Source organism: Oenanthe melanoleuca, chromosome 4A (genome assembly GCF_029582105.1).
Source record: "Oenanthe melanoleuca isolate GR-GAL-2019-014 chromosome 4A, OMel1.0, whole genome shotgun sequence".
Lineage (NCBI taxonomy): Eukaryota > Metazoa > Chordata > Aves > Passeriformes > Muscicapidae > Oenanthe > Oenanthe melanoleuca.
The window spans coordinates 6610073-6637501 of record NC_079338.1 but is presented as its reverse complement, the minus strand read 5'-3'; the positions used below and the strand labels follow the sequence as shown (position 1 = coordinate 6637501).

General features: G+C 42.7%; 1 long non-coding RNA gene across 2 annotated transcripts; it reads left to right on the top strand.

Moving 5' to 3' along the window:
* Positions 1-255: 255 nt before the first annotated feature.
* On the top strand, positions 256-27279 carry LOC130253088 (uncharacterized). 2 transcript variants are annotated; one of them, XR_008840510.1, is made up of 3 exons: positions 256-589; positions 22787-22886; positions 25897-27279. It is a non-coding gene; the product is annotated as an uncharacterized LOC130253088 (long non-coding RNA). The 2 variants fall into 2 exon arrangements; XR_008840511.1 differs by lacking the exon at positions 25897-27279 and adding an exon at positions 22975-23173.
* Positions 27280-27429: the final 150 nt, after the last annotated feature.

Sequence of the window (27429 nt, the reverse complement as noted above, 5' to 3'; positions counted from 1 at the left end):
CGATCCCGGGAGGCGCCGGGAGCCGCGGGCCCGATCCCGGGAGCAGCGATTCCGATCCCGGGAGGCGCCGGGAGCAGCGGGGCCGATCCCGGGAGCAGCGAGCCCGATCCCGGGAGCAGCGGGCCCGATCCCGGGAGGCGCCGGGAGCAGCGGGGCCGATCCCGGGAGCAGCGAGCCCGATCCCGGGAGGCGCCGGGAGCAGCGGGGCCGATCACGAGGGTGGGGCGGTTCCGTGTTCAGCCTTGAACCCAGATTTTCAGCTGAGGCCGTAGAACCCTCAGTGAGAACCTGCTCAAACACCAGCGCTGGTGACAGTGGGTTTTCTATTGAGGGTGGCATTTAATAATTAATATAAAGGAGTTAAACAGTGTGTTGCTTGTGTTCTTGCTTTGTATCTTTAATATTATCTTATATTTTGTGAACTCCTTTAGGACCCGAGCGCCAGCAGAGGCCACCTGGACCGACGGCTGCCCTGGAGGGAGGGACACCCTTGGGCTGGGGGCAGCTGTGACCTTGCATATCTAGGAGAGTGCCCAGAGGTGCTGCAGCCCCCGTTGTTGAGACACGGATATCAATACAAATATAAGAGGTCAGTGGCCCAAAGTGAGCACTCACAGCCTTTGGCTGACTAGCTAATGGCTTGACTCACTTGACATGGCTTTTTGGCCATGAAGGCTTGTGCACAGCCATCAAGGTGCTCACCTTTCTCCTGTGCCCCTATCGGCAGTGTCCTGGGCCCACCAGGAGCTAATGTGTAAAGTACAGTACAGGTATCTTTTACCTCTCATCAATCTATCTCTCTATTCTCTTATATTGACTTGCTCTAAGGGAAGGAGCCATAAAATATTGGCCAGGGGTTAGTTCCTGAGAGAGTGTTATGTTGTTTCTCTCTCTTTAGATGAAGAGTGAAGACAGTAATCAAAAAGGCTATTTTTAACCATGGGTTGATTTATTTGTTTTTCTTGTACAGCTATTGCACATGGAGCCACTGATGATGCTTGATTAACTCGCAGTGATTTTTTTCTCCATCTTCCTCCACATAACTCTTTTGAGTGGCATGAAGTTACACTACAGCAGGCACAGTCTCTGGGCTCTCCCCTGATGGCCCAAGTAAAGGCGAGGCAGGGATCCTGGAGCCTTGTCTGAATTGGCCAGGTGGGTGGTACCTGTGGAGATAAGTCAGCTGAGAGGTTCCTTCTGTTCCTCCTGTAACTATGAGTAGATACAAGCATGGCTTAACTCACTTCAAGCCACATTCCCTGTCCAGGATGAGCAAAGAATGAAAGATAGACAGTGGCTGCAAAGCACTCTCAAGAAAGTGGATGAATTGGTGGTGATTATTATCCAGCCTCTGGTGGATAATATGCTTCCATCATCACTGTGCTGCTGTCTTGTTTGAAGTCAGGTTGGTTGTCCATACAATATGGTTATATTGACTTTGTAGACCTGCACTGAAGAAAAAAGATTGATCCGGAGATTTTTTAGATTCTTTTTATCTATGAGCATTGGACAAATGCTGAGTATTTTCCTTTTCTTTGAGCTTGTTACTTGCGGTGGAGGGGAAGAGGGTGAGATGGAGTTTCCCTGCCATATCCTGGGGCTGAATCTGTCAGGATTCAACAATACCTGAACCCAGTAACACGTGTCTTGATTCTTGTAGCAGCACAGAGTGCTATGTAAATTTAAGGATACACAGTTATTGGAGCATTGTGGGAATATATACGGAACCAAGATTTTCAAAAGTGTCTGTGGATTTTGAAATCTCAAACTTTGGGCATCTATCCTGAGAACACCTAAGGAAATCTGCTGGCAAACCTGCACCAAAGCAGCTACTTCTGCAAGCCCGTGCTGCCAGTGTGTCTGTCCCATCCAGAAACCTTTTCAAAATACTCTGCCTCCTAGGATTTTCTAAGTATTTTCCATTCCCCATTGTAATTCACACCTTATTTCTTTCTCCTTTCTGTGACTCAGTAACAGTCACCTCCCTTTTTTTATTTTTCCTAGTTAAAGGTCAGCTTAAGCTGTGTCTTACTGATGATGAAAGGATGCAGCCCAAAGCCAGCCTAGGGGCCCAGTTTGTGTTGTGGATCTCTCCTGAGGGCACTTCTGTTCGCAAGTGTGTGCCTTGCAACTTCTGAGAAGCCTACAGAGATTGCTGTTGTTTAGGATAAGTTCTGTCATATTTATTATTCAGTTAGTAATTTTTTTTCATATTTTCTTCAGAGAACCCAATGATTTTCAGGCTGTAGTTTTGAGCCTACTCTGTGCCAAGTGTCAGGAATGACTTTTTGTCCTCAATGCTGAGGAGACATTTCCCACCAATGCAGATGAAAGTGTTGTTTCTCTCCAAGGATATAGAGAAGAGGGCAGAAAGTGAACTAAATTCTGTTGTCACACTTGATGATAAAAAGTTGCCAGATTTTGTCCATCCACATGTTTCTTAAAATCTAACCTCAAGGTATCTTTTCTAATGTACTTGATCAAACAGTAGATAGATGTGGCAGGAGGGGGTTCAAGGGCAGCTGCAGTAAGCCCTAGGTCTAAATACAACTGAAGAGAAATATGACAAGGACAGTGTCCTACTGAAGCCTACCCTTAAAGTGACAGAACCTCTACAGGACCTTCTGAAAGAAAAGGACATGTTGACCATCCTCATTTTTCTCTATAGTTCATGTTTTTTACCTAGGCTGCCAGGTGGGTGTTTACTTCCAAAGCAGATGTCTCCTTTCCCCAGCCTGGATCCCACTACCTGTGGACAGCATGGCTGCTGGCACTTGGAAACACCTGGTTCTCCCCGTGATTAGTCCTCTGAGCTGTATCAGTCTGTGGATGAAATCTGCAGCATTGCCATGTGTGTCTGTATTTTAGTTTCCAGACAAGCTATGTAGATACACGTGGTAGAAAATTTATATATACACCTTTGAGATGTACACCTATAAAGGGAATACACCAAAGTCTTGTAACCTTGTATCAATTCTAAATAAGGAATGATATCTCATGTATTTTTTATTCTTTTGAGGGGATTTTATCTATAGGTTGAGAATGTTAAGGGAGTTTACCTCACTGCAGGTGTACCTAGCACTTTTATGGTGATGGTGGATAGACTGCACCATGATTTCTGAAGAGGCTGCTCTTTAAAGAGAGATACAAAACAACAAGAGCATTCATATAATAGATCATCATTTAAGGTAACACATTCTGCCTGACATATAGTGTTTTGCACATTTTGAATTGTCTTCTGCCAAAATCAGGCCTGCAGCGGGAGCCCCTGTTGGGAACACAGGACAGATGGATCTGAATCTAGTCATGAAGCTCCCTGGGGCCAACAGTGTGATGTTAATGATCACACCACAGTAGGATGTAAAACATACCTTTGTGCAGCTCAGTGTAAACAGCAACTCCAGTATTATGATGTAAATGAGAAACCAGCGAGAGATGATGTGTGAATGGAAACACAGCAAGGTGCTCTGAGGGAGCAGGAAGCACAGTGCAAGGGGAAATTCTGCACATTTCAAGTGGGAGGTGAAATTAAACCATGGGCTCACTTCATTGTAGAGATAGACTTCAAGTACTGCTTGGGCTGATGTGGAAGGGAGGGAACTCACCAGGCTATATCTAGCTCCACCCAATATTATGGCAGGGCAGTGGTTGGGTTACAATTAGTCTGGGGTGCCTGGGTTTGCTAGTCCAGAGCTGGAAGATGTTGCCTGGGTCCAAAACGAAGATAAAAAATCCCCAGTTTGCCTTATGCTGATGTATCCTGTGATCCACCTTTCTGCTCAAATAAGGGCTGTCTTTGAAGTTAGGCAGTGTTGCTCAGGACTTTGTCTGATTTTTAGTTGTCTTCAAGGGTGGAGGTTGCAAGGCTTGTTCTAGTGCTTGGGCAACTTCATGGTGAAAACATTTGCTGTAGCATTGCATAAGTCTGAAATGGCACTATGGTTGGAGGGCATGAAAGATGAGAACAATAGGCAGAAATTAAAGGGACTTGAGGTGTTACCCAAAGGTGCAGAATGTGCAGCTGGGTCCTCAGCTTAATTTCAGAAATCCCTCGTGCCCCTCTGGAAGTTCTCCTCTGTGTGCATAGTGGCAGCTTGCCTTTGAGACTTGATTTGCATTGGGTCCTGGCAGAACAGAAGGTGCTGTCAGAGAGCCTGGTGTCTCCAAGATAATTTAAAAATGTGCTGGGCAGCCGGAGTGGTGCTGTGTCTGCTGCTGGCGGCATTGTAACAGTGATGTGCCTCTGTCCCAGAGTTCCCTGTCCTCTTCCTCTCATCTCTAGCAAAGGAGTGAAGGGCTTGCTGGGAAGCTGAGCTTGAAGCTAGAGGAGGTCATACTTAACTAACCTCCTGGAGTTCTTTGAAGATATTACTGCCAGGCTAGATAAGGGGAATTCAGCAGTGTGCTTAGAGTTTCAAAGAGCATTTCACAAAGTTTCACATCAGAGATTAATAGCTAAGGCAAAAGGTAAAGGAAGAGGAGGTAATAGAGGCTGTTGGATCAAAATCAGCTCGAAGGCAGGTATGAGACAATAAGCACAGATGAAAACTTTTCAAGCTGGCAGAAGGCTGTTCTTGGGAGTGTTTCAGGATTTCTGTGATGCGTAATCCTAACAGCACAAACCTGCCCCACTGTGCTCATGTCTCTAAGGCAGCCCAGATTTGGCACCACCAACAGCAAAGCGTCCTAGCAAGACCCCCTTCTGACTTCCCAGCCCAGAGTCCTTTCATGTCTTTGCTAGGTGGGAGCACTTTTCAGCAAGGTCAGGAGTCACAGGTGCCTCTGGGGCTGTGGCAGGGGGCTGCCAGCCCTGCTGTACTGCCATGTGTTTCAGAGCAGCCTGTATTTGCTGGACCTTGTAAAGAGTGAGCCTGCTCCTCAGGGACACTGTGTGCATGTGCACTGCTGATGTCTGAGAGGTTACTCTGGCTTTGCTCTGGGTCGAGGGAAGAGATAATTTGGTGTAAGCTCTCCCCATGACTGGGCACAGCCTAAGCAGATTCAGCAGGGCCAAAATCTCTTCAATGACTGCTAACAAATGGTAAAATGGAGTTTAATGTGGAGAAATTTAATGTAGACTAATTAATCTTGAAGGGGGGAATCAGTCTGGGAAATATGCCTTAATAGAGCGAGTATTCAGCAGAGGGATGAAGAGACTGATTTGATGTGATGGTGGGTTAGTTTCCTTTGGAAAAGCCCTTGAAACTGTTTGCCTAGATCTCATCTGTGGCAAAAGGGCAAGCAAGAGACAAGGCTTCATTAATGGAGGGACAGAATAAAAAGCCAGATGAGACAATATGTCTGTTGCTGGCAAAGGCATTGGATCCCACCTGGAATATTGTCAGCAGTGCTGGTCACTGTACCAGTGTGTTGTAGCATAAGACAACAAAGAGCAGCCCTGTGGAACCTTTGCACAAAGGTGAAAGTGCTGGGTTTTCCTCTGCAGGCTTCTTCCCACCCCATACACTTGTCATCTAAAGAGGAAATCTGAGGAGAACAAAGGGTTTCCCTCTAATAAAGACTGGGAGTTTTGAAGGCAATTATATTTTTCTACAATTATATTATGTGTTTTATAGGATTATATGTTATATATATATATTATATATTATATTTTTCTTTGCCTTTCTCTTGCTCTTTTCCATCAATTTCTTCTTTTCATTTTTCATCTTCCTTCTTTCCTTTCCCCAGCTGGGGGTTGATTTATTGTTCCCTAATTCATTGTTTCTCCTCCACCCCTGCCTGGGAAGAGAGGCTGTTCAGTCAACTTGCTTCGGGGTTCTGAAGAAGCCACATCTCCAGTGAAGGAGTTGTTACTTACAGGCTGGGAAGCAGGATGAATAATACTTTTTTCACTTAGATTTGTATGTTGCTGTAGAAGAGGAAAAGCTCAGTAATCAAGCTGAAGGCAGGGCATGGAATATTACGCAAACTGACCATTGAAACTCTCAGATGTGGCTTTCCTCCACACTCAGAGGAGTTCACAATGTGTTGGCTGTTTCAAAACATAAAAAATCAGTACTAAAATCCTCCTTTTTTTTTCCCCTGGTGCATACTTAGAGCAAGTTCATCAAGTTGCTCTGAATTTAGCCAGCTATAGGAGACAACTGATTTCATTTGAGCTGTACAAGAGGCAATCTTATTCTGCTTTCCCTTGGATTATGGTAAGCATGTCAATCAATGCCCAGGGCCAGTCCATACAACACAGCTGTGCCAGGGAAGAAATGCACTTGTCAAACTGTCAAAATGCTAATTTCTTCTGCCCCACTCTTAACCAGCCCTGACCATTAAAGGAAGGCTAAGCATTTGAGGCGTGTATGTACATTAAACTGGAAGTTACAAGTCACAATCCTGATAACACCCTAAATGACAGCAATTAGTATTTCTCAAAAATAGTGCTTTTTTCTTCTTCATTGACTGATACATCAATCAACAGACTGATGCACAAAATGATAAAATAGGCCTCGAATAAGAAAAGGAAAATTCTTGCTTTTTAAATATCTTGAAGCAGGACTGGCTATTGCTATAAAAATCTGTGGAATTATCCTTGGTCTTTCAACTTGCCAAACCAACCTTTTACCGCTTTACGTTTAGGTCTATAGAGTAACTTGCCAAAATAATCTCTTGGCATCACTTAGGTGAGGATCCACATTGTGCTGCTCATGTAACTTCCCTGCTCATGGAACCATTCATCCCAGAACGATTTTGACTGGGAACTTGTTATTTTAACTATTTTAGCTGTTTTTAAAAAATACTTCTTTGTTAGCTTGCAGGAAATGAGCATGTTATAATGTGCTATGACAATGGTGGTTGTGGAGAGTGTAAAGAAACATTTAAATAGGAATTACAGCTAGAAGTGAAGGCATGTAAGGAAAAGTCAAATTATAGGCTTTACCTTCCAATTCTTAAGGGCAAAGAGATTTGCTTGGCCTTTTTCTTGGTTGTAGCTGGGCAAGGGATAGAGATGCCAAGTCTCATATGATATTAATTATACACTGTGGGTGCCAGCAACTTTCAGGGTATGTGTGGATTCTTGACTGAGGCTCAGTGTGTGAACTCTGTCAATAGAGGAGTATGTCACACACAGAGCTGGGATAGGAGCCATCATTCACAATTCAAACAAACCCCAAGCCCTTCAGAGATTGAACAGAAGTATTCAGTTAACCATAAAAACTGTGTCACGATTCTCCATACCCCCACGCCCCTTGGGAACAGAAATACTTCAGGCTGCAAAGTCAGGCCCTTCTTGTGAGGCTTTTTGACTGGACTGGAACCATCAGCTATTCAAACCATTATATAAAATCCCACTCTTTGCAGCTCCCAGCAGTTTTTTCTAGACAAGGAACACTGTCATTCTAGGCTATAGATGCAAGTCCACAATCTCCCTCCAAAACATCCCCCTCGATTTCTTGGGTGTCTTGGCAGAGGTAGACTTTGGACACAACAGAGTCTGGAGGTTCTTGCCTTGCCATGGGCTGAAGCCAACAACAGAGAAGAGGAGCAAGTGCTCAGCACAGGATGCTGATTTTTACTGCTGTAGCAAAAATGCCTGTTCCTTGTCAAGGTTCCACAAGAAAAATCTGCTTGAAAGAGATGATATTGGGATGGTATTTCTGTAAATATCTGGTCTTAGTGTGTTGACTGAAGGACTGTAAGAGTTTACCTGCCTGGGTGCAAGTTCATCAGTGGGTTTGGCAACAGCCCTTGAGCATGAGAGATGGTGCAGCTGTCTCCATCCTCCCACCCAAGCCTCCTGTGGTGTGGTGGGATGGCAGGCAGGCTCACCCTAACCCGGGGGACACACCTGAGCTCAGTCTCCCAAAAGGAATCTGGTTGTGAGGAGCAGGGAAGTATCCTTCATGTTGCCTCTGGAAGAGAAGTTAGATGGCTTCATGTTCCTACCTGAGCTGTGTCTGGTAGGAGGAGAGCATACAAAGTTCTTGTGCTCCTCTGGGATTGCATTCTTAACAGAAAGCTGGAGAGATGTTCCTGTGGCCAGCCCTGTGATGGCAAAATTACTGCTGGCATGGTTAGCAGTAAAGGTTTTGCTGCTGTTCAGAAATACACTGAAGGCTCAGACCAGAGTGAAAATCAGTTCTACACATGGTTGTTCACATTGTGGGCTCTTTGTACTGTCTTCAGGGGGAGAAAGTCTGCTGTGGAAATCCATCCTATCCTAGCAATTTAGAAGAACTAGAGGGAACATACTTACTTACCTAAAAGAACAAATGTGAACATTTGGAGATAGCCTTTTTTCCCCCCCTTAACCTTAGGAGGTATAAGCAAAGATTTTCATGTTTGTAAATTGCCATTTTCTTAGAGCAAAGCTTTATGGAAAAGTCAAGCTTTTTAAAATGAAAGATGTGATGGAAACTCTTACAGCTCTGATCCTTACTATTGCTAGAAAACAGACGTAGCAACAGAAGAGGAAAGTAAGCACTAAAGGTCAGGTTTGAGCCACAGGAAAAATTATGTGGCCTCATCAGAATTTTCTTTGGCTTTCTGAGGTTCCTCCCTGCCCTTCCAGGCAAGAGAGTGCTTTCTTCATTGGCTCCTGTGTGGATCTGTCCCATGATGGTTGAAGAAACTCTGCTCATCAGTAATCAAACATGAGAAGGATAACTTTGCTTGTGAGGATCACATCTAGCCAACCACTGTCATCTTTGTCTGTCCTACTTGCCCTGACTTGGAGGGGGAAAGTTTGGCATTTCAGTGTATGAAATGCCAGCATTGATTTAATCTCATGTCTCCAAAGAGTTGGGATTTTTCCTTTAATTTTTTTTTCTCTAGCTCTATTCTTTGAGAAGTAAAAGAGTGAAACAAAGGCATTGAGTGCTGCCAGTGGTCCTCAAGCACAAGGGCCAGTGCCAGAGCTGCAAAGTCCTCCATGAGTTTGAATAGCTTTACTCTTGCTTGCTAAATCAGCTTCGGATGTAGGAACTTGATTTTCACTTTCAGGGCTGGTTTGGTTCACTGTTTGTGAGCTCTAACAGGACAGAATGCCCTTGCTTGGTGGGACCTGCAGCCAGCCCAGGGCCAGATGCCCAGCTTATGTAGGTGATGTCAAACCTCAGAGACTAGAGCCAGGTTACAGTTGATGACATTCTTCTCTATATGTTTTTTGACAGATTATAGTCATGCCTGCACAGACTGTTAAAGGCAATCACTGGTGACTTTTTGTGGCCAGAGCAAGACCTCAGCAGCAGCAGTACAGGACATTGTTGATGCAGTCCCTTGCACCTATGGAGCAGGCAGCAAAACTGGCAAGAGGGGGCTGCACCCCTTGCTGCAGCATGGACATGTAAATCCTGCTGTGGAGCAGTTGTAGTTTATCATGTTAAGGCCTGTGGAGTGGTAATGGATGCTAAAGTCATGCCAAGATCTTCCTATGGGCCTGTTTGTTCGGGAAATATCAGAGGGCAGCAGAGGACAATTCCTAGTAAGGCAACTAGAGTAAAATATAAATGGAAAGATGCAAACTTGATAATTCAAATGAGTCTACTTTTTGTACAACAGATGTTGTTTGACCCAGGAGAAAGAATAATATAGAATCTGAAGGGAAAAAATAAAGTAGTCTAAAAATAAAACACAAATAGCAGCTGCTTGAGTTGTATTTCTAATATATGAGTGTTGACAGCTTTCTCTTGCCTCCAGTTGACCCAGGAATCTTATAGAAGTGGCTGGTAAAGAAGAGAGGAGGAATGTGAGCAGACGTGGTGGAGAGGTAGAATTAATACTGATTAATGTCAGTGTGTGTCCTGGGCAGGAGCAGTCTGAGTGAGGGGATATGGATGGTGTCATTGCCCAGCACCTGAGAGGCTTAGGGTCAGAGCTTTTGCTGCAGTATGTGACACTTCTGCACTAGGGAATATCACTGGAATGGGGTTCAATAAAGAATAATAAAATAAGTAAAGTAATCCAAAATTACATTGTTGCTGAATCCCCACTTGGAGTGAGGTTTTTGAGTTGCATTAAATTGGTGTCCTGTGATATCTGAGCCAGATGAGGAGCTGAGTTTGTGTAACGGTGGTGGGTGAGGTTGCTGGGGTGTAAGTGCAAGGCAAGTTTCACTCTGTAGGCTCGGTTAGGGGGAAAAATACTACCTAGAAAAGAGGAAGAAGCGATCCTGACTTAACAGTCCAGCAGTCAGTGGTTTTGGCCTGGCAAGCTTAGGCTGCTCAGCCAAGACTGTGTGCCCAGGTCTGATTTGCAGCAAGTAGTAAACACCTCTTCTTTAACAAGTAGTCTCTGACAGGGGCTTGAGTTGAACACAAAAAAATCAGGTGTTCCTTCATTGTTTGGGAACTGTTGGGCTGGAACTGGCGCAGTGAGACTGTGAGAAACACTGATTGTGCTTTCCTTTGTGTGTGCGGAGCTGTGCCTTGGGCTGTGTGGCGCTGGGAGCCCGGGCAGACACGGTGCAGGTCCCAGTGTCCTGTCCGCAGTGCGCGCTAGAGCAAATAACACATTTTTATTTTTATACAAAAGTGCATAACTTCATCAATTTCTTGTGGCTGCTCTGACAGGAAAGGGAAATTTATGACGCACATCACCCATTTATTTGGAACAGGCAGTGTTTATTGCTGAGGGAGGCATTCTCATGGAATTGATTGCACAATTTCCTCTTGGTGTACTGTTTTTAAGTAATATCCCAAGACCTCAGTGTACTAAGATACAGAGGCACTTCTTTAAGGCCTACACAATACTATAGCAGAGAAAAAACGAGGCCATAGAGAGGAAAATAAAATGGAAAAATACAGTTTTAATTACACTGTAAATCTGTGGCTCTCTTCACTCTACTGGGAGTGTCTGTGAAAACACCCATTCCCAACAGGTTAAATTTCTGGGTTTCTCTACAGAACTAAGAACAGGTTTGGATTTTATCACTGTTCCATTTTCACAGGTATGAAAGCTGGAGGTTTTATCCAGGATTAGTTGTGGTTCATGCTTCAGGCATGTCTGGATTATGGACATGTGGTGGGGAGAGAAATTCTGCACTTTGGAAAAGGAGAAAGGTATATGCTTAGTGTGATGGCTTGCTGAAAGGGTGGGATTGTTGCCTGTCCCAACAGGAAAAAAGGGGTTGAAACTATGATTGTCACAAAAGGCAGGATAAGAGGGGTTGTTGTCTTGATTCAAAGAACTGTGTGATAATATATATGTAAACACTGTGAGTAGCACACAGAAAAAGAGAGAAATACCTGTCCTGGAAGAGGACTCTTGGCATTGTTTGTTTCCTATTTTTAAATTTAATTTTATTGTTTTTTAAAAGTTTAATCTGCCCATGCCCCATCATTTAGGTTATAATAGTTGTCTCATGTACATGTGGAAAGGCATGGAGTTGAATGCTTGCACACAAAAACTTGCCATGTGATGACAGCAGTTACGAGCAGTCACAGACTGAAGATCGCAACCAGAAAATTTAGAGCTCTTTTATTCAAAGATGACTCAAAGTGCAGGGACAGAAGAATAGTGGTGTGTAACATCTGTTATGGACAATAGATTCTGTTGCCTTCCACTCTGTAGGGAATGACAGTGACAACCCAACACATGTCTGCATGCTGAAGGTACACGTCTGTTTCTGAAAGACATGTCTGATGAATAATTTTTTTTTCCTGATTGCCTGGTAAATGGCTCCTCACCTGCTTCACTCTTCTATTTTTTTGAAGGGGAGTTTGACAGCCAGCACAGCTTTAATTTTATGATTTCACTTCTCTGGTGTCTCCCTTGGTTTCTGCTAACTTCACAATTTTTCTTTCAGGCTCCAGATGAAAGCAATCTCCTCCTAAGCTTCTGTTTTCACACTTCTGAAGGTATCTTCCTCATCTTAGCCTCATGATGCTCCTACTCATGGCTCAAAGCTGGGGACCAGCTTGAGCCCCAAGCTGCCTATTCTGCAGCTCTTGAGTGTTCTGCTATGTCATGGGTTGCAGTGGGTGTTTGCTAGCACGGAGGAGGATGGATCATTGGTAGTGGCCTTTTATGTGTGCTGATCTCTGAACCAGAAACAAGATACAAACCTCAGAGGAGGTTAATCAAATCAGGGATCAACTGTGACTCAACCTTCAGATCCCCATATGAGGTTGTGTCCATGGCTGATTAAAAGAGGAAAATATATTTAGCTATTTACAGTTGTATCTCCCTCTGTGAGAGGACAAGGCACCATGGATAAACATATTTATATTTGTTAGATGTGCAAATTGTGGTTCCTTTGAAAACCTCACAGTTTATTGTAAAGCCTTAGAAAGCACAGGGCTGTTTATTGATGCTGCAGGATTTCCCAGGACTGTGCTGTGGACATCTCTACTCGGAGTGTTTGATACAGGCAAGTCTGCAGGGCACAGCGCTCAGGCACTGCCATCTGCACGTGAAAAACTAAAGGTAGCTCCAAGCAGTCCTCTGCAGGAGATAATTTTCTCCCTCAATTAGGTTACACTTTCTAGATGCTGTACTTCAGAAGCCTGTATTCTTCCCAAGCCCAGCTCTACAGTCTGTCAGTAGTGAACAGAACATGCAAACTTTCTATTGCTAATATATTTCACAGTGCTGTGTGATATTAGCAAACTCCAAATAGCTGTGAGGACCTCAAGGTATTCTGGAACTTCCTTTGATGTTACAAAGTAATGCATTTTCCATATTATTCCTTTGAATGCATTATATATGCAAAGTCTAGCACTTCTTATGGGAGAGGTGGAATTATCATACAACAAGATATTTTTTCCTCTAGTTCTTTCATGGCTCATAACATATAAAATTTCTTCTTAAAATCCAGTCTAGGAGCTCAAATTTAATTTATACAGTATTGAAAACATTTCAGGGCATAAATCAGTTCAATTTTTAAAGTTCCTGTATGATATTTTCAGAGCAGCCAAATTCCTTCATTTGCCTGGCCTCCTTCCAAAATTCTGCCAACGCTCATGGAAATCTAAATAACTTTGGAGAAAAAGCAGGTTTTCTGCGGAGGCTCAGATTACCCTGTCACCCTTCCTACACTGCAGACAGGCCTCTGATAAACATGGAGAATAGGGACAGGGAAATTACTTCATTACTTCATGTCCTTTTCAATTACAAACATCAAGAAGTCTGAGCCTCCTGCCAGCTCATGCCCCAGACCCTTGCAAATTTGTGGCTTTCAAAAGCCAACAGTTGCATTTCCTTTGCTAGCAGGGATAAGCGATAGAAAGCAAGCAGGGGAGCTCACTCGAATTTTATTTCTGAGCATTATTTTAAAAGTTTCAAATCTCAGCTCTGTTTATTTAAAGTAGGACTCCAGCTGAAATGTAAGTCTGTGAACCAGAGAAGTGATCAAAACAGGACTGCACCTTCTTTTCTCTTTTGAGAATTAATCACTCATTGGTAGTGTGTTACTATAATCATTCTGCAAACACTTAACCTGGAACCAGTATTTCCAGAGAGCTTTGGAATATTCTTTTGCTGGCATCTTCAGATCTACTAGTTGTACCATTCACCTATTTTCACAACACATGATTTTTGCATTGTTTTTCTACCATCTTTGTTTTGTGTTTTGATTTACACCTAAAGAAACAGATGTATTTTCTTGGATGTAATTTTTCCATTATTGATGAACAAAACCAAAGCTGTTTAAGATCTTACTTTGAAACCCCATTAATTGTACAAAAAAACAACTAAAACAAGCAAACCTCCCTCCCACCCACCCCGCCAAACAACCAAACAAAAAAAGAAGGAAAACCCAGTTTCAGAGCATTTTGTTGCAGAGGTGGTGGGGGTGGGGGGGTGGGGAATGTTACAGGAGTGAATCTGATTTCCTACTTCAAGCATAAATCTTACAGGCTCAGCTTATGCTCAGTTTTTAGGTGTATGCTAAAAGTCACTGAAATAGAAGCCTGTGTTTGGATTAACCACAGGTGTCTGTGTATAGCTCTGGGAGGATTTTCTGTGGTTATTCTGCTCCTCTGATTTTTTACAGCCAGATTCTACAGTGTGGGCTCAGGCCACTTGGTATCTCACTGGCCAGTGCAGTGGTACATGACCCTTCTGATCATTGTTGTGATCAGGAGAGAGGGAAAGGAGACAAGGACCAGTAAAAAGTTTATGGGGTTCTTTGGCGCTTCACAGTTCAGGTTTTGATTTGATAGGAATTAAAAAATCCAGACATTGTTGTGAAATGAACTTGAAGTGGATATGGGTAAAGCAAACAGCTGATGACGTGGAAACCAAGAGACTATCCATAAATTCTTGATATAGCCTTCCCTAGGTTTTATTTTGTTGCTTACTTGCACATTACTTGAATACTTCTGTTGAAGTTAGTAGGAATTCTTTTAAGTGAAATTGAAGTGTGGGGAGATTTTAGTTGGAAGTCTTGCAGCATCTTTTTCATGCTATCAAAGCTTCTTCCCTTGGCTACAGCTCTCTTGGATTCAGACTGTGTTTGGGTACATCTGCCTCTCTGTGTGTGTGTGTGTGTGTGTGTGTGTGTGTGTGCGCGCTTCTTGAGATTCTCTGCTACCTCTTGGGCCATAAATATTGTGTGAACCACAACGGAGGCCTGTCTACTGCTGGTATCAGCCCAAGTATAGAAGTACATAAAACAAGTACTAAGGAAAAGTTCACCACACTTGGAAAGTCCCAGCTGGCGAAGCCTGGGCTTTGGGAGCTGCCTGGAATGAATGATCTGGAATAATTTTGTGTACTCACTGACTCCCTAAGATATAATGCCAAATTTGTTTTTTTTGCATAATGCTAAGGTTGCAGTGATGTAGATATTTTTTAGTTAATGGAAATTTTGGATGCACTCTAAGCAATTTTTCCCTTTGAGAAGGAAAACAACAGATGGACTCTCATTCTATTTGCTGATACATAATAAGGAAAGGTGTATCACCCCAAGAATGCCTATTGCTGTGACAGATCACAAGAAGGGGAGAAAGACAGTGCCTCTTCAATTTAGCCTGTGGAAATCCAGTACATTCCAAATCCATGGAGTGAAATACCGTTTGGAGTGAAATATGATTGAAACATTTCTGGAAATATAACTCCACTGGCTAGTTCACCACCTGGACTTAGTTTTCATATTGTTGGAGAGTAATTAAATTTTTATTATTTTTAAATTACAGCTCCCTCCCTTCCCAAATATCAGTTCTCTTCTCTTCCCACTGAAGTGAGCACTGTTAAGCTGCTATAACTTTTAGAGCATGAAAGCAAATGTTATAAAGAGGTCACTGTAAAGGTCACGCAGCAGGTTTGATGTGTCAGTGGATAAATGATGGGATCACATCTGGAACAGTTTGGTGAATAAATAAAATGTGAAAGCTCATATATCACTGCCCACCTTCCAATCTGTAAGGGAAAGAGAAAATAAATTCTCTAATAACCTTGTAAAGCACATAAAAGGTATTGAATAAACTCTTGAAATTTTGTGACTAAAGCTGTCTGTATTAAATAATGATTTTAAGAGTGGCAAAAAGCTGGAAATACAGTATGAGTCTTCCTTATAAAATGTTGTTTTATTTTATAGTTTATTTATTAGACTATACTTGGATAGCTTTGAAAAATATAATTTTGAGTTTAACTATGTGTTATTGAAACACTCTTCCTTTAGATATGTCCCCCAGAGGTATTTTATGTTTACACTTAGGGAAAAGAATTTTCAATTTTTATTATGCAGTGCTGCATTATTGCTCATACTGCCACTATATTCTGCCTTCTGTAAGTAACATTAATATATGCATATTTTACTGCCATTACCTTAAAAAGGCGTTAGGAAACCCACAGGTCTGAAATAATTTCTCTAAGCTGGTCATTGCCAGCTACTGAATTAAGATACAATAGGCTGTATATTGTTTTACTGGGCCATTAATAATAAGTTCCTTTGAGCTGTTAGACAGTAAGCTAGAAACTGAGTAATTTCAGGCACCAAAGGAATGTATAGTATTAATAAAAGGCTCATAGAAACCTGTTCTGGAGTGTGAATGCCTTTGATGTCTGATGTGGGACTCCTGGCAGAGGGTGGGTTTTGATCTCCACACTCCTGCAGGCAGCTCCTTGGGGCAAGTGGCAGTGGCTGGTGGGGTTGTGGGGGGGGGAATCATACTCATGTAGGGAATCAGTCCATGCAGATGTGTATGTGTGATGTACAGGCACTGCCAGCAGCTGCTCAGGGTTCTGCTACCCATTTTCCTCCATTGCACAGACGATGGCAGTGCCCCAGCTGTGCTCTGAGGCACACAGAGAGCCATCCTCTGCTGAATTCACTGGGGTGTCTGGGCAGGCACTGGGTACACTCAGACACAGGCTGTGCTCTAGGGAAGCAGACAAATTAGTCATGGCACTGCCATTGTTTTGCTGGGAAGGAAGAGCTGAAGCCAGTGCCCGGTGCAGCCATGGAGAAAGTGCCTCATCTACTTCAGCCGGAGTCATCTGGGAGCAGTAGGGTGAATGCTTCTTGTTGGAGGGAATGGGTGTAGGCAGCTGTGGGCTGGATGTGGGGTAGGTGGGTTGTTGGGTAGTTCTTGAAGAAACCTGAAATGTCACCAACCAATGCTTCACTCCTACCTTTCACACATACGATTCAAGGCATTTACCATCTGAGATGTTGCAGGAATAACTAAAAATGAATGTAGGCTAAGTCTAAGCTGGCTGTATCCACAAACAGAGCTTTTATTCTGAACGACCATGTTACTTGTAACTTTTGACCCAAACTTGGAAATCATAGATCACCTTGTAGCATTGCTGGACCTCTCTGAAACTGATGCTAGGAAGCAAGTCAATGACTTACAAGAAAACTTGATTTTCCCAAATATGATATTGTTGCAGATAAATTAATCCTGCAATTTCTCCAATTCATTTATTGAGCTTCCTTGTAATGTAGGTTTGGTTTCTTATCCCTGTCAGCTGTTCTAAATATCTTATTCCTTGGATGAACTGAAACCTCTTCAAACACTCAGCTCATACTTTATAGCCAACTTAGCTCCATTAAATTTTTGGCAAATATATGTTCGTGTTGTTTTTAAAGACAGCCATATTTAATACAAATCTGTGCAGCTTTTTTTTTCCTCAGAGAAAAGGTAATTTAACTTACAGAAAGAATTTTGTACTTTAGCACTGGTTTCTGACTCCCTGAGCAGTCAGTCTTGCCACAGTAACCTGGAGCTTTGGGCTTTTCTCTTTCATTTTCATGTGAAAGATTCACAGGAATCCTTGGAGTTACTCTAAGGATGAACAGGAGCATGTGAAATTCTCTGCAGAGAGTGACAGAGTTGGGGCAGAATGTGACACCTGTTCTAAGGCAACAGAAGTTGTAAAGGGAACAATTTCTTTAGCAGACACGTGATGTGGTGCTGTGTTGAGACAGTCTTGGCCAGTAGAAGTGATCCATGAGATTTTTTGCAGAAATGAAACTTACTTCTTACTCAGCTTTATTCAGCTTAGATTTTTCTTTCTGCAAGCTGAATTAATCTAGAAGTCCATCTGTGAATCTGCACCCAGGATGGTGGTGGGGCACAGCCGGTGGAGAAAGGGACATAACACAGATATTGCGTGTGTGATGACAGAGAAAGTGTCTTGGCATGAGTGGCTATCAGAAGCTCATTATTTGTTACCAGCTGATGATTTTGTTATTATCTGCTTCAGAGATGCAACCTCTACTTTCAGCAGTAAAAAGCTTTGTGGTTCTGAGGTTCAACCCTCAGCTGAGAGCCAAGGTTGCACATCTTGCATCCATCCTCTGGGGAAGCCCTTTAAGGCTTCATTCTGCCTCAATTCACAGGAGTGGAGGAAGGCAGGACCCAACCTTAAGCCAAGTGGTTCAAAGTCCATAAACCAACCTTTGCAAGCCTGCACTGAATTGTTACGCACACAACCTTGTTGGTAGCAAATGGTGAAGCTGGGAAGAAAAGCCAGGAGCCCTAATTTCATAGCTGGATTTCTGACTCTCTCACTCTAGCCCAGCACAGGACAGTGTCTCTCAGATTTCAGTAGTGGCTAAGCGCAGAAATATCACAGTTCATCTGGCCCTAATCCTACAGTTCTTTGCCCCACTCATACCCTCACTGTATTTCTGGAGCCAGTTACTGGTTTTCTGTGGCATGTCTTCAAATTTCCATACTTTTCTGAGAAGTTTTGATCTTGAGGGAATGTCTGAGTTTAGAGACATGCTCATCAGAGCAACTGCTGCAAAGAATATGGTTTTAATCACAGTGAAGCAATGCTTCTGCTAATTATGTTGTGTAGTGTGTGATAGAGGAGATCTTGTTCAGTTTCCACTTTCATACTATGTGAACTTTTTTATTTTCTATTCCCTGCCTGAAGCCATCAAATCTTTTTGAAATTCAGTTGAATAACTGTCCTCGCAAACAAGAAAATGTTAACAGCTGATATTCTAGGCTCAAGGAAAATAATGAGATTGAGGAAGAAAATATGGATCTTTCAGAATTATAAAGATTATGGCAAATACTCATAAAATTTGAACTGGTGCCATGCTGTTAGAAGATCTAATAATTTTTCATTTTTAATGATTTTAGCACATTTACAAACTGTGGTCAGCTAAACATGCTGCTAAATCCATACCTGAAACACTTAGCTTTTTCAACTTAGTTCTTGCATCTGACTTTTCTGGGGGAGGGAGCAGGTCTTCGAAAATTTACTGTAACATAACATATATGAGGTGAGATGTGATGCATGGCTAAGGGAGGATTGGCCCAATAATCCATGGTAGGGCTACATTATGGTTCTACAATCCCCCATCCATCTTTGTCAGGTGAGTACGCTTTAAATGGGAAGTGGTGGCCATTGGAACATGTAAGATTAATAGGTGATGTGTGTGCTAATAACAGGATCATAGATGTTGGGTTTGGAATGGCCTTTATAGACTGTTGAGTCAAATCTTGAGATCTCTTGTGGTTTACCCCAGGTATTTTCCCTCTGAGAGTCTTCGCTGACTTCAGCTGGGGTGTGTGTGTTGATAATGCTTGTGCTGCTGCTCTCTTCAGACTGCTACACTGTTGAATTACTGTTCCTGTTGGAAAGTTTTTTCTTGTTATCTAATCTAAACTTGCCCTTCTTTAATTTAAAGCTATTACATTCTGTAGTACATTGCACTTGGCCAACCTTAAGTAAGTCTTTCTTCTCCTTTACATTATTTCCACTCAAATATTAATTACCTCCAGCACTTTTCTTTATTTCTTTAAGTTATTTAGGTTAACTTCCCTTAACCTTTCTTTGAACCCTCCTCTCAAAGGTTATGTTAGCTGACATATTGTCTTGAAAATGTTAACTGTTGCTAAAAGCACTTCTTATAGAGCACGCTCCTACTGAGTGTGCAGCTGGATAAACATGTGGTGACCTTTTTTGTAGGACCTCTCGTGGCCATGGCATGGTCATGTAGATGACTCTTAACTACTGATTTCCCAGCAATGTACTTGGTCTTCTCTGTTTGTTTGTAAATAAATTGGGGTTTGCTTAAGAGTAAAGGAGCTGACCTGAGAAGTACCCAATACAGTTGCTCAAACCTAACATGAAAAACTGTAAAATCTGAATTGTGACCTTCTAGAGGACAGGCTCTGTTCATTAATGCCTCGAGATTGCTTGAGGAAGCATGGAACAGCACAGAGGTTTTAGTGCTGTGCACTCTTCTCTGTTAGTGGCTCAGGGAGACTTGCAGCCTTGGTTGGCTTTCAGACCTGAGTGCTGGAACCTGTCTGTGGTCAGGATACTTCAAAGTCAGTTTGGTGGAAACTCAATTGCATAACTGGGGTTTGCAACCGATGTGGACCCTGTAACATAACTGCTTGTAGGGAAGCTGCCCAGAAACCTCTTCCCCTCTGTTCTGCCCTTGGTAGGGTTATTCCTACCCAGAAATGCCTGCTTCCAGAAACTCACAGAGAAAAGTGTCTGTGCTCTCCTAGGCACATGGGCTGCTTTTGCAGCTTCTAATGCAGGGTACTGATGGAAGGACTGGTTGAAATATGGTCCTTAATCAAGAATCATTATTATTATTATTATTAAAAGTTTTGCTCTACTAGTCTGAGCAAGGGACATGCATATGAGGAGAAATTGTATTATCCCTCTGACAATCCATCCATTAAACTCCAGACTGGAACATCTGTTTCCTTCTTATTCTTCACAAAGGATAGGGGTTTTGCTCTCAAAAACAAGGAGTTTTGCTATCAAATTGCATATTTTGTTCTGTTCTACTCTTTCACTTTTTCTGGAGTAGATTTGAGGTGTTATTTGAAACCTGTCAGAAAAGGGCTCATCTCTTACAGCATCAGCTTCTTGTGTAGCCTTTGAGACCCTCCAGTGCTGCTTGTTCCATTAGGGAATTAAAATATTCAGATTGATACAAGCAAGATAAAAACAGGCTGAGATTCTGTCAGAGTGGTTTTTGTTAACAGCTGTTCCCAGGCCAACAAAATTGGAGGACCCCTGTGTTTGGGGGAGAGTAGAATTTGTGAGATGCCTCCTCGATGTCACACATGCATCCCATTTGCTGGCTGATAAAAGCTGCATATCCAGCCTGCCCTGTTTCTTCTGTGCCTGACAGCATGCTCCTTGGGATCTTGTTTTAGAAGCATGTGAACAGTGGTAAAACTGAGGTGTACTGAATTCTTGCTCAGACCTTTTCTGTTTCATCATATGGTGTATTCACATGTAACTCATTTTTCTAGCAAATCTTTACTCCGGACCTCAAAGAGGATGCAGGAATGAATGAAGAGTTTCTTTTCTTAAAATTTATGTGGAAACAGATTCTTTCCTATTTCTATGGTCTTGATTGCATTTTCAAGCCTGGTGCTGCTCTTTGTGCTGTTTTAAATCCTGTACTTGAAAGAGTTCCAGAATAAAGGGAAATCCTTGTAGTAGCTGTGCAGCTGAAATGATCAGGTGACAGGTATGATCAGTGTAAAAAGGGAAATCAAAAAGTATTTGAGAATTCAGTGTATGAGAGAATTTGCCATTCTCTCAGAAAGTGAGAAAAGCAGCTGTTCTTTCATTTTTTTGTTTTTGTTTTGTTTTTGTTTTTGTTTTCTTATGTGCCACATAATAAAAGAGCAAAAAAAGGCTAATTCTGATTTTCAGACCACTTTGCATCAAATGTTTTACCCTTGCAAGAGCTGTTTGCTTTTTCTGATAGAAGCCAACTGGCATAACCTTCCAGTCAGAGATGAAGCATGGAGGAGCTCTGTGATGGCCCAGGGCCTGGCTGGATTAGTGGTGCTGTTTTCAGCTACCAGTTGTGAGCCTCAGCCTCCTGTTGCCCCAGGTTTCCTCCTTCCAAGGTGTGTTATTTTCTGCTGTCATGAATTGGTGACCCCTGCTGCGGTAGTATATTTTCTGTAAGGAATTCCCTAAAGGGAAAATTCAATACTACTTTTGAATCCTAAGGCTGAAAGTATCTTATATATCAGTGCTACCTGACCACTGAACACTTCCTTATGCAGAAATAGTATAATGGGGCCAGGATGCCAGGGCATATAATGGTGAGGAATCCTGGAAAATCCTTTATTTCACTAAGCTGGGCAAAAGTTTGGGGAGCAAATTTTTTACATCATAGGTTAAAGCTGGTATCCCTTCCTATGCAGGAAATGCCACAATTTGGTACAGAATCAGCATTCCCAGAATGTATGGAGTGTTTGTGATGACTGCATGTAGCTCTGTCTGGGCACTGGAGTCTCCTCAGTGGGTACAAAGGGAGCAAATGTGGAGTACAGCTCAATCTCCTGCTCACTGGATTGCTCTCTGCACATAGGCAATGGTGGAAATGTGGTGTTACTGCTCACGTTGGATGCCTGCACCACAGTAGCACTGTTTGGTAAAGAAGCCTTCTTTTGAAACTCCCAGAACTCCCAATTTTGCAAACTTCCTGACGTCTGCCAATACACATGCACTTCTAGTCCCATCCCACAGAAGCCAGAAATCACTGAATCATGCAGAAGCATCTCTAGAGGATCATTTTTGGCATGTAAATGTTCATACAGAATGTGAGAATGGGAAAAACAAATGTGGCACCCTCTTGAATGGGTTGATTTACGGTAGCAGACGAGTTGGGAAGTACAAAGCTGCTTTTTGGGACCAGCTAATTTCATGTTTTAGTTGCTTGTAAATAAGTGCGTTTCAGATAAATGCACCCATCTATCTGACTGCACGTTTCATTACTGGGAGGATTAAGCCAGTTTAAAAGATTTAGGAGACTGCTGTGCCAAGTTCATGTTTTTTAAGAGTGAGGACTGCCAAGCCCAGTGGGTATAAAAGCTACTTTGGAAGCACTTTTATGATCTATTCCTGATGCATATCTTCAAAATATTTAAAGCAACACCTGTCATAGGCCGTTCTCTCTTTATCCTCTCTTCATGCCAAGTAATGGTGCTATGTGGTTTCTACAACTGAAATAACTCCTGGAATACAACATCCTGCAGCTCAGTGTGCAGTATATGTTGGCAGGACTTCTCTTTTTCCTTTTTTCCCCTCCAGGATTTCTGCATATTGGGTAGGAGTGCTAATAAACTGCTTGGGAGCCACTATTATTGTGTTAATCTGGATTTGGCATTGAAAGGATATTAAAGGTATTCCATTATCAGCCTTGTGAATATAAAATACCATGGACTTTTAAATGTTTACATTATTGCAAGGTTCAGGCCCAAAGGTATGAGGGGGATGTATTTAGGCCTCCCACGAAGGAGTCTTGGGTGTAAAGAGGGATTTAGCCTCCTGACTATGCAGGATTATCACATCCTGTCTTCCTATATAATGAATGGAGAATAAGGGATTTTGTTGGCTAAATTATGTGTTTATAGCTAATGGTAATTTTTTTCCACAGGTTTTAGAGGGAAGTGGTGTCCAAACAATCGGTTAAGCTCTTCTCATTATTCTGAATGCAACCACCTGAAAATCTTCTCACTTGGCATCCTTGAATTCAGGTCTGTACCAAGGTCAGGCTGTGCAGAGCTTCAGTTTGGGTTCCCCTGAGCCCAGACTTCAGGTTGTTTTGCCTTTTTTTCCTCACAGAGCAATTAAAAAAGAGGAAAGCTTTTCCAGGACAGCTGTTCATACCAACACCATCGTGTTATTTTAGAGCATGGCTAGGCATTGTATCCAGAAATTATTTTTGTTGCTCTCTGTACCTGGTGGTGCAGGCTGGGGGCTGCTTCCACAGCACAATGTTGCTTCTCTGTGCAGAACCTCAGAACACATTGCAGGCCATGTGAGCAGTAATATGTAAATCATCATTAGCAGGTGTTTATTGTTTCTTTTCAGAAAATCAGATTTGACTAATCAGCCTAAGTCAAACATATGCTGAAATTAATTAAAGTTTGTTTAAAAATAATTTGCATGCTTATTGCTTTTAACTGATTGTAATTGGGGCTTTTGAATACTTTTTAACAGACAGAGTCACCTAGGTTGAGCTTTTCAAAGAACCCAGTGGCATGTTGCCATCCATTTCCCACTGCTGGATAAATGATCTGTGTTGCACTGACTTCCTAATCCCACCAAATCACAACGAAAAAGAAGGAGCATGTAATTGTTCCCCATTTTGCCATGGTGGTTTTGCAATGAGTACAGTTGCTGAGATATGTGTGCTGTGATGAAAGATGTGATGATTACAAAGTAACAGAAGACAGCAGAGCTTTTATGACTAATAGACAGAGTTGGCAGCATTGCTTGAGTGTTGTGTGTGGTGGAAGGTCTCATTGTTTTGGCTCACCTACAGATGTAAATTCCAGACAACACTAGCATCCTTCCTGGACAGCACTGGGGATGTCAAGATTGACAGAGATGCCCGTGGTGTGGGGTGGCCCTGCAGGGAAGTGCCCTGGCCAGCCAGCTGTGCAGGAGCTGTCTGACACTCTGCTTTGAGCCTAGAGGGAGCCAGCTGGCTCTGCAGGCAGGGACATTTAGGGTGGGGAGGGACTGGCCATCAGACATCCTCTCAAGTTTTGTCTCAACAGGTAGCATGGCTCAACTCACTTGTCTCTGGGAATCCAGCAGAAGAGCCAAAGGCAGCAGCAGCCTTGCTAGAGCATGCTGGTGTCTTGCAGCCAACACACCTGGCTTCTGTATCTGGTGTTACTGCTGACTTACTGCTGAGCACTGGGCAAGACACTTCAGTTATGGTCTCCATGCTTTTCTAGCTGAAGGAAATAGCTGGGACTGAGGACAGTCTGATAACAGCAGGTTATATAATGGGGCTCTGAACAGGACATGCTTTTAACTCTGAGCTTCTCACTGAGAGCCAATGAATCATGTGCTCCAGGTTTTACATGGGCTTCTTAATGGTCTCTAGGTGGAGATGAAGGTGTTGAAGGGTTATGACCCATAACTTCCTAAATGGCCCAGGGCTGGCCTAGTGGTGGAACTGCCTTTCTCTGTGTTGTGTTCTGCCATGGTAGGCAGAAATGGGCTCCTTAATGGAAATAATAAGGTGACCAACAGTCTGCAGCCAGTCTTAAGGAAGAGGTCTCTTTTCCCTCACCTTCTCTTCTTTGGTTTGAAATTATCAAGAAAGAAAATGTTAAGTATGGCCCTGGGGAAAAAAAGTATTTGAGTGAATCTAGAGCTCCTAGGAGCAAAAGGCTACCTTAGTCAACAGGTGAGCTGCAGTGAAAGGCCTCTCAGTAAGGTGAAAGTTATATTAATTGAAGCTAATTTAATTGTATTTAGTCTCATACATCCAACTGCCTCATCTGGAGAATCTAAGCAGACCTGGACTTTATGCAAAGTGGGCCCATCAGTGGAGCCATGTATCAGGATTCTGCCACTGATAAATACTGTTTCATCCCATTACAGGATTTGTCTCACTAGCACTGCTTAACCTGCAGCAGAGCTTGAAGGATTAGTGCAGGAATTGGTTTGTTCTTTTCATTCATTAGCTTGCTTAGATCTTCCTCAGACCACACTGAAGACAAGAGCCACTTATTAAGAGCAGCAGTTTGGTTTTAAGTGCTTTCTCTTAAGTTTTCAGATCTTTCTGCTATAATGTCACGTCATCACTGGCTCCTGTGATGGAGAATAACAGTGGTTCATTAAGCTCATAAATCCAAAAGGAAGAAAGACTCTCCTGGAGACATGAGTAGCTTTATAACAAACAGAGCAGCAGGAGAGCCTGCAAATTATCAGCCCAATGCTTTATACGTATTCTATCATCAGCTGGGGGAAATTTCAATAAAGAGCAATGAGTAAGTGAAACATAAACTATGGCATAAACATGCCCCGTGTTCCCTTCTGTCCATGTTTCATGTACAAGCTTATTTGAAGTCATGGCAACAGGAAAGTTTCAGAAGCTTTTTCTCATCCAGAGATTTGCCCAGGCTGGAAGTTACATAGGGCTATATGTTATGTGTACAAATTTTGCCAGAAGAGTGAAAATATATGCATTTAACAATATCTCCCCCATTATTCCAATGCAAGTGTTGCATGACAATGAGCCTGATGATGTTTACGCCCTATCCAACAGTTTTGTCATTACAACATTTTTAAGTGTGCAGCTTTGATATATGACTAGTGATACTAAGATCCCAGCCTGTAAATTTGTACAGCTAGCAGAATTGAATTATGCTTTGAGTCTGCTACACTGGATCAAAAATGTTCAAAATCCTCTCTGGGAAGATTTAAATGTGTACAGTCTCTAAGCCATGAAAATATTGCTCTAATGTGCCTATGTGATTTTTAACAGATTGTGAGTTCAAATCCATTTATCAGCTGATGTCTAATGAGTTTGGCAGGTCCCTACTACATTAAGTATAAGAAAAGCTGGGAGCATAATGATGTAGACTGAGGAGAATTTAATGAACAAATAAGTGACCTTCATGTTTATGTGAGGAAAAGATTTCATGCCAAATTTTGCATAATGTATGCTGGAGATAATGGAGTATTTATTAGATTTCTTCTCTCCTTTATCCTCTTCTTTACACATTGTTTTTTGCACAGCAGACCTGTTTCACCCATGGTATGTGACTGGGAAGAGCACAGCTGGCCTGCAGTGGCTAATCCTTTTAATTCTCCTGGGGGAATCTGACTGGACAAAATAAAGGAGTAAGTCATCCGAGAAGACCTGTTTCAGGGTGGCAGCTCTGCTGGGGTACAGCACATGGTTGCCACATTTCCTGGAGTTCCCCTTGGTGCCTCCACTGACATCACTGCTTGTCACTTCTGCAAAATCACCTCACCAATTCTGATGCTTGAGTATGTATTTAGGAGCTTAATTACAGACACTTATTTCTGCAAAATGCATCCCAGCATTCTGGCCTGCATCCCACAGTGTTTCCTGACAAGTGATCATTAGTGACTGGCTCTAGCATCTTTGGAGAAAGGACTGTCCTTTGGATGAGGAAATCTTGAGCCCAAGGATGTACTTGAAGCTGTCTGATTTGGGCTTTGTTTTTAAGGCTGCTTTGAATGATAAGGCTTGGAAGAGCAGAGTAAGGCTCAAAAGGTCTTCCTATCCTCCTGCCCTGCCATCTCTAGTTAAGTTCAACTGCTCACTGGTATTTATAAGTTGCTTTCTCTCTTTAAATGTCATGCCCTGCATGGTAATCTCCTGGATGCTGTCTCACCCCACGCCAGGGCACTGACTGCACAGGGTGCTGAACAGCAATGAAGGGGGCAGACCTGCATGTCTGGCTGGTCCTTTGAAGTCCCTACCCTGAGCCCACCACACACCCACACATGAGAAGCTTCTTCTGCATTCAGACCAGCTATAGCTGTGCCTCCATCCACACTGCACAACTGCAGACCGAGCCACAGCCCTGTTTCCAGACAGGTGGGTGGATGAAATGCTGTTAGATCAATAGGTGCTGCCTCCACAGCTCATCCCATGTCCTGTGGGAGTAGCTGGTGCTGTGTCTGTCTCAGTGCACTGGCTGCAGAACAGCAAGCATGAAGGACAATCTGCATTTTTCCTTGCCCCAGCTTCCACCTTACCATAAAAGTGTCTGGTGGCTGCTGCCTGCCCATGGAAAGCCTGACAAAGAGACCACTTGCAACAGTCCTGCTTGCAACAGTGAGCTGGAATTGCAGAAAAAATACTTTGCTGTTTCTTGAGTCTGTGACATTGTACTTTCATTAAAAAGTAACCAATTCTGAGAATATTTCCACCAGAAGCAATGAGAGATTTTGTTGAGGCTTGTCCAACTTGGTGGGAAGGAGAGAATCACAACCTGGTAATTATTATCTTACTTACCTTTCCCCGCCTCATCTTTGTCTTTGTTTATGCAGGAGCAGCAAAACCTGACTTCATTTTTCTAGTTGAAGTGATCCATGGCTTTGCTGTGTGTCCTGTAACTCGGCAGGTATTACAAACTGTATTCCTAACTAATGAACTGAGTGAATAATTTATTTAATGTGTCAGACATGGCAGAAGGTGCTGCAGCCGGTCACCGCTCAAGAAGCTAATTGCTGCACTAAGAAAACAAATCTGTGCAAGTCCTCATTTCAGAGTTATTTCCAAACATTAATTCAAAAGTT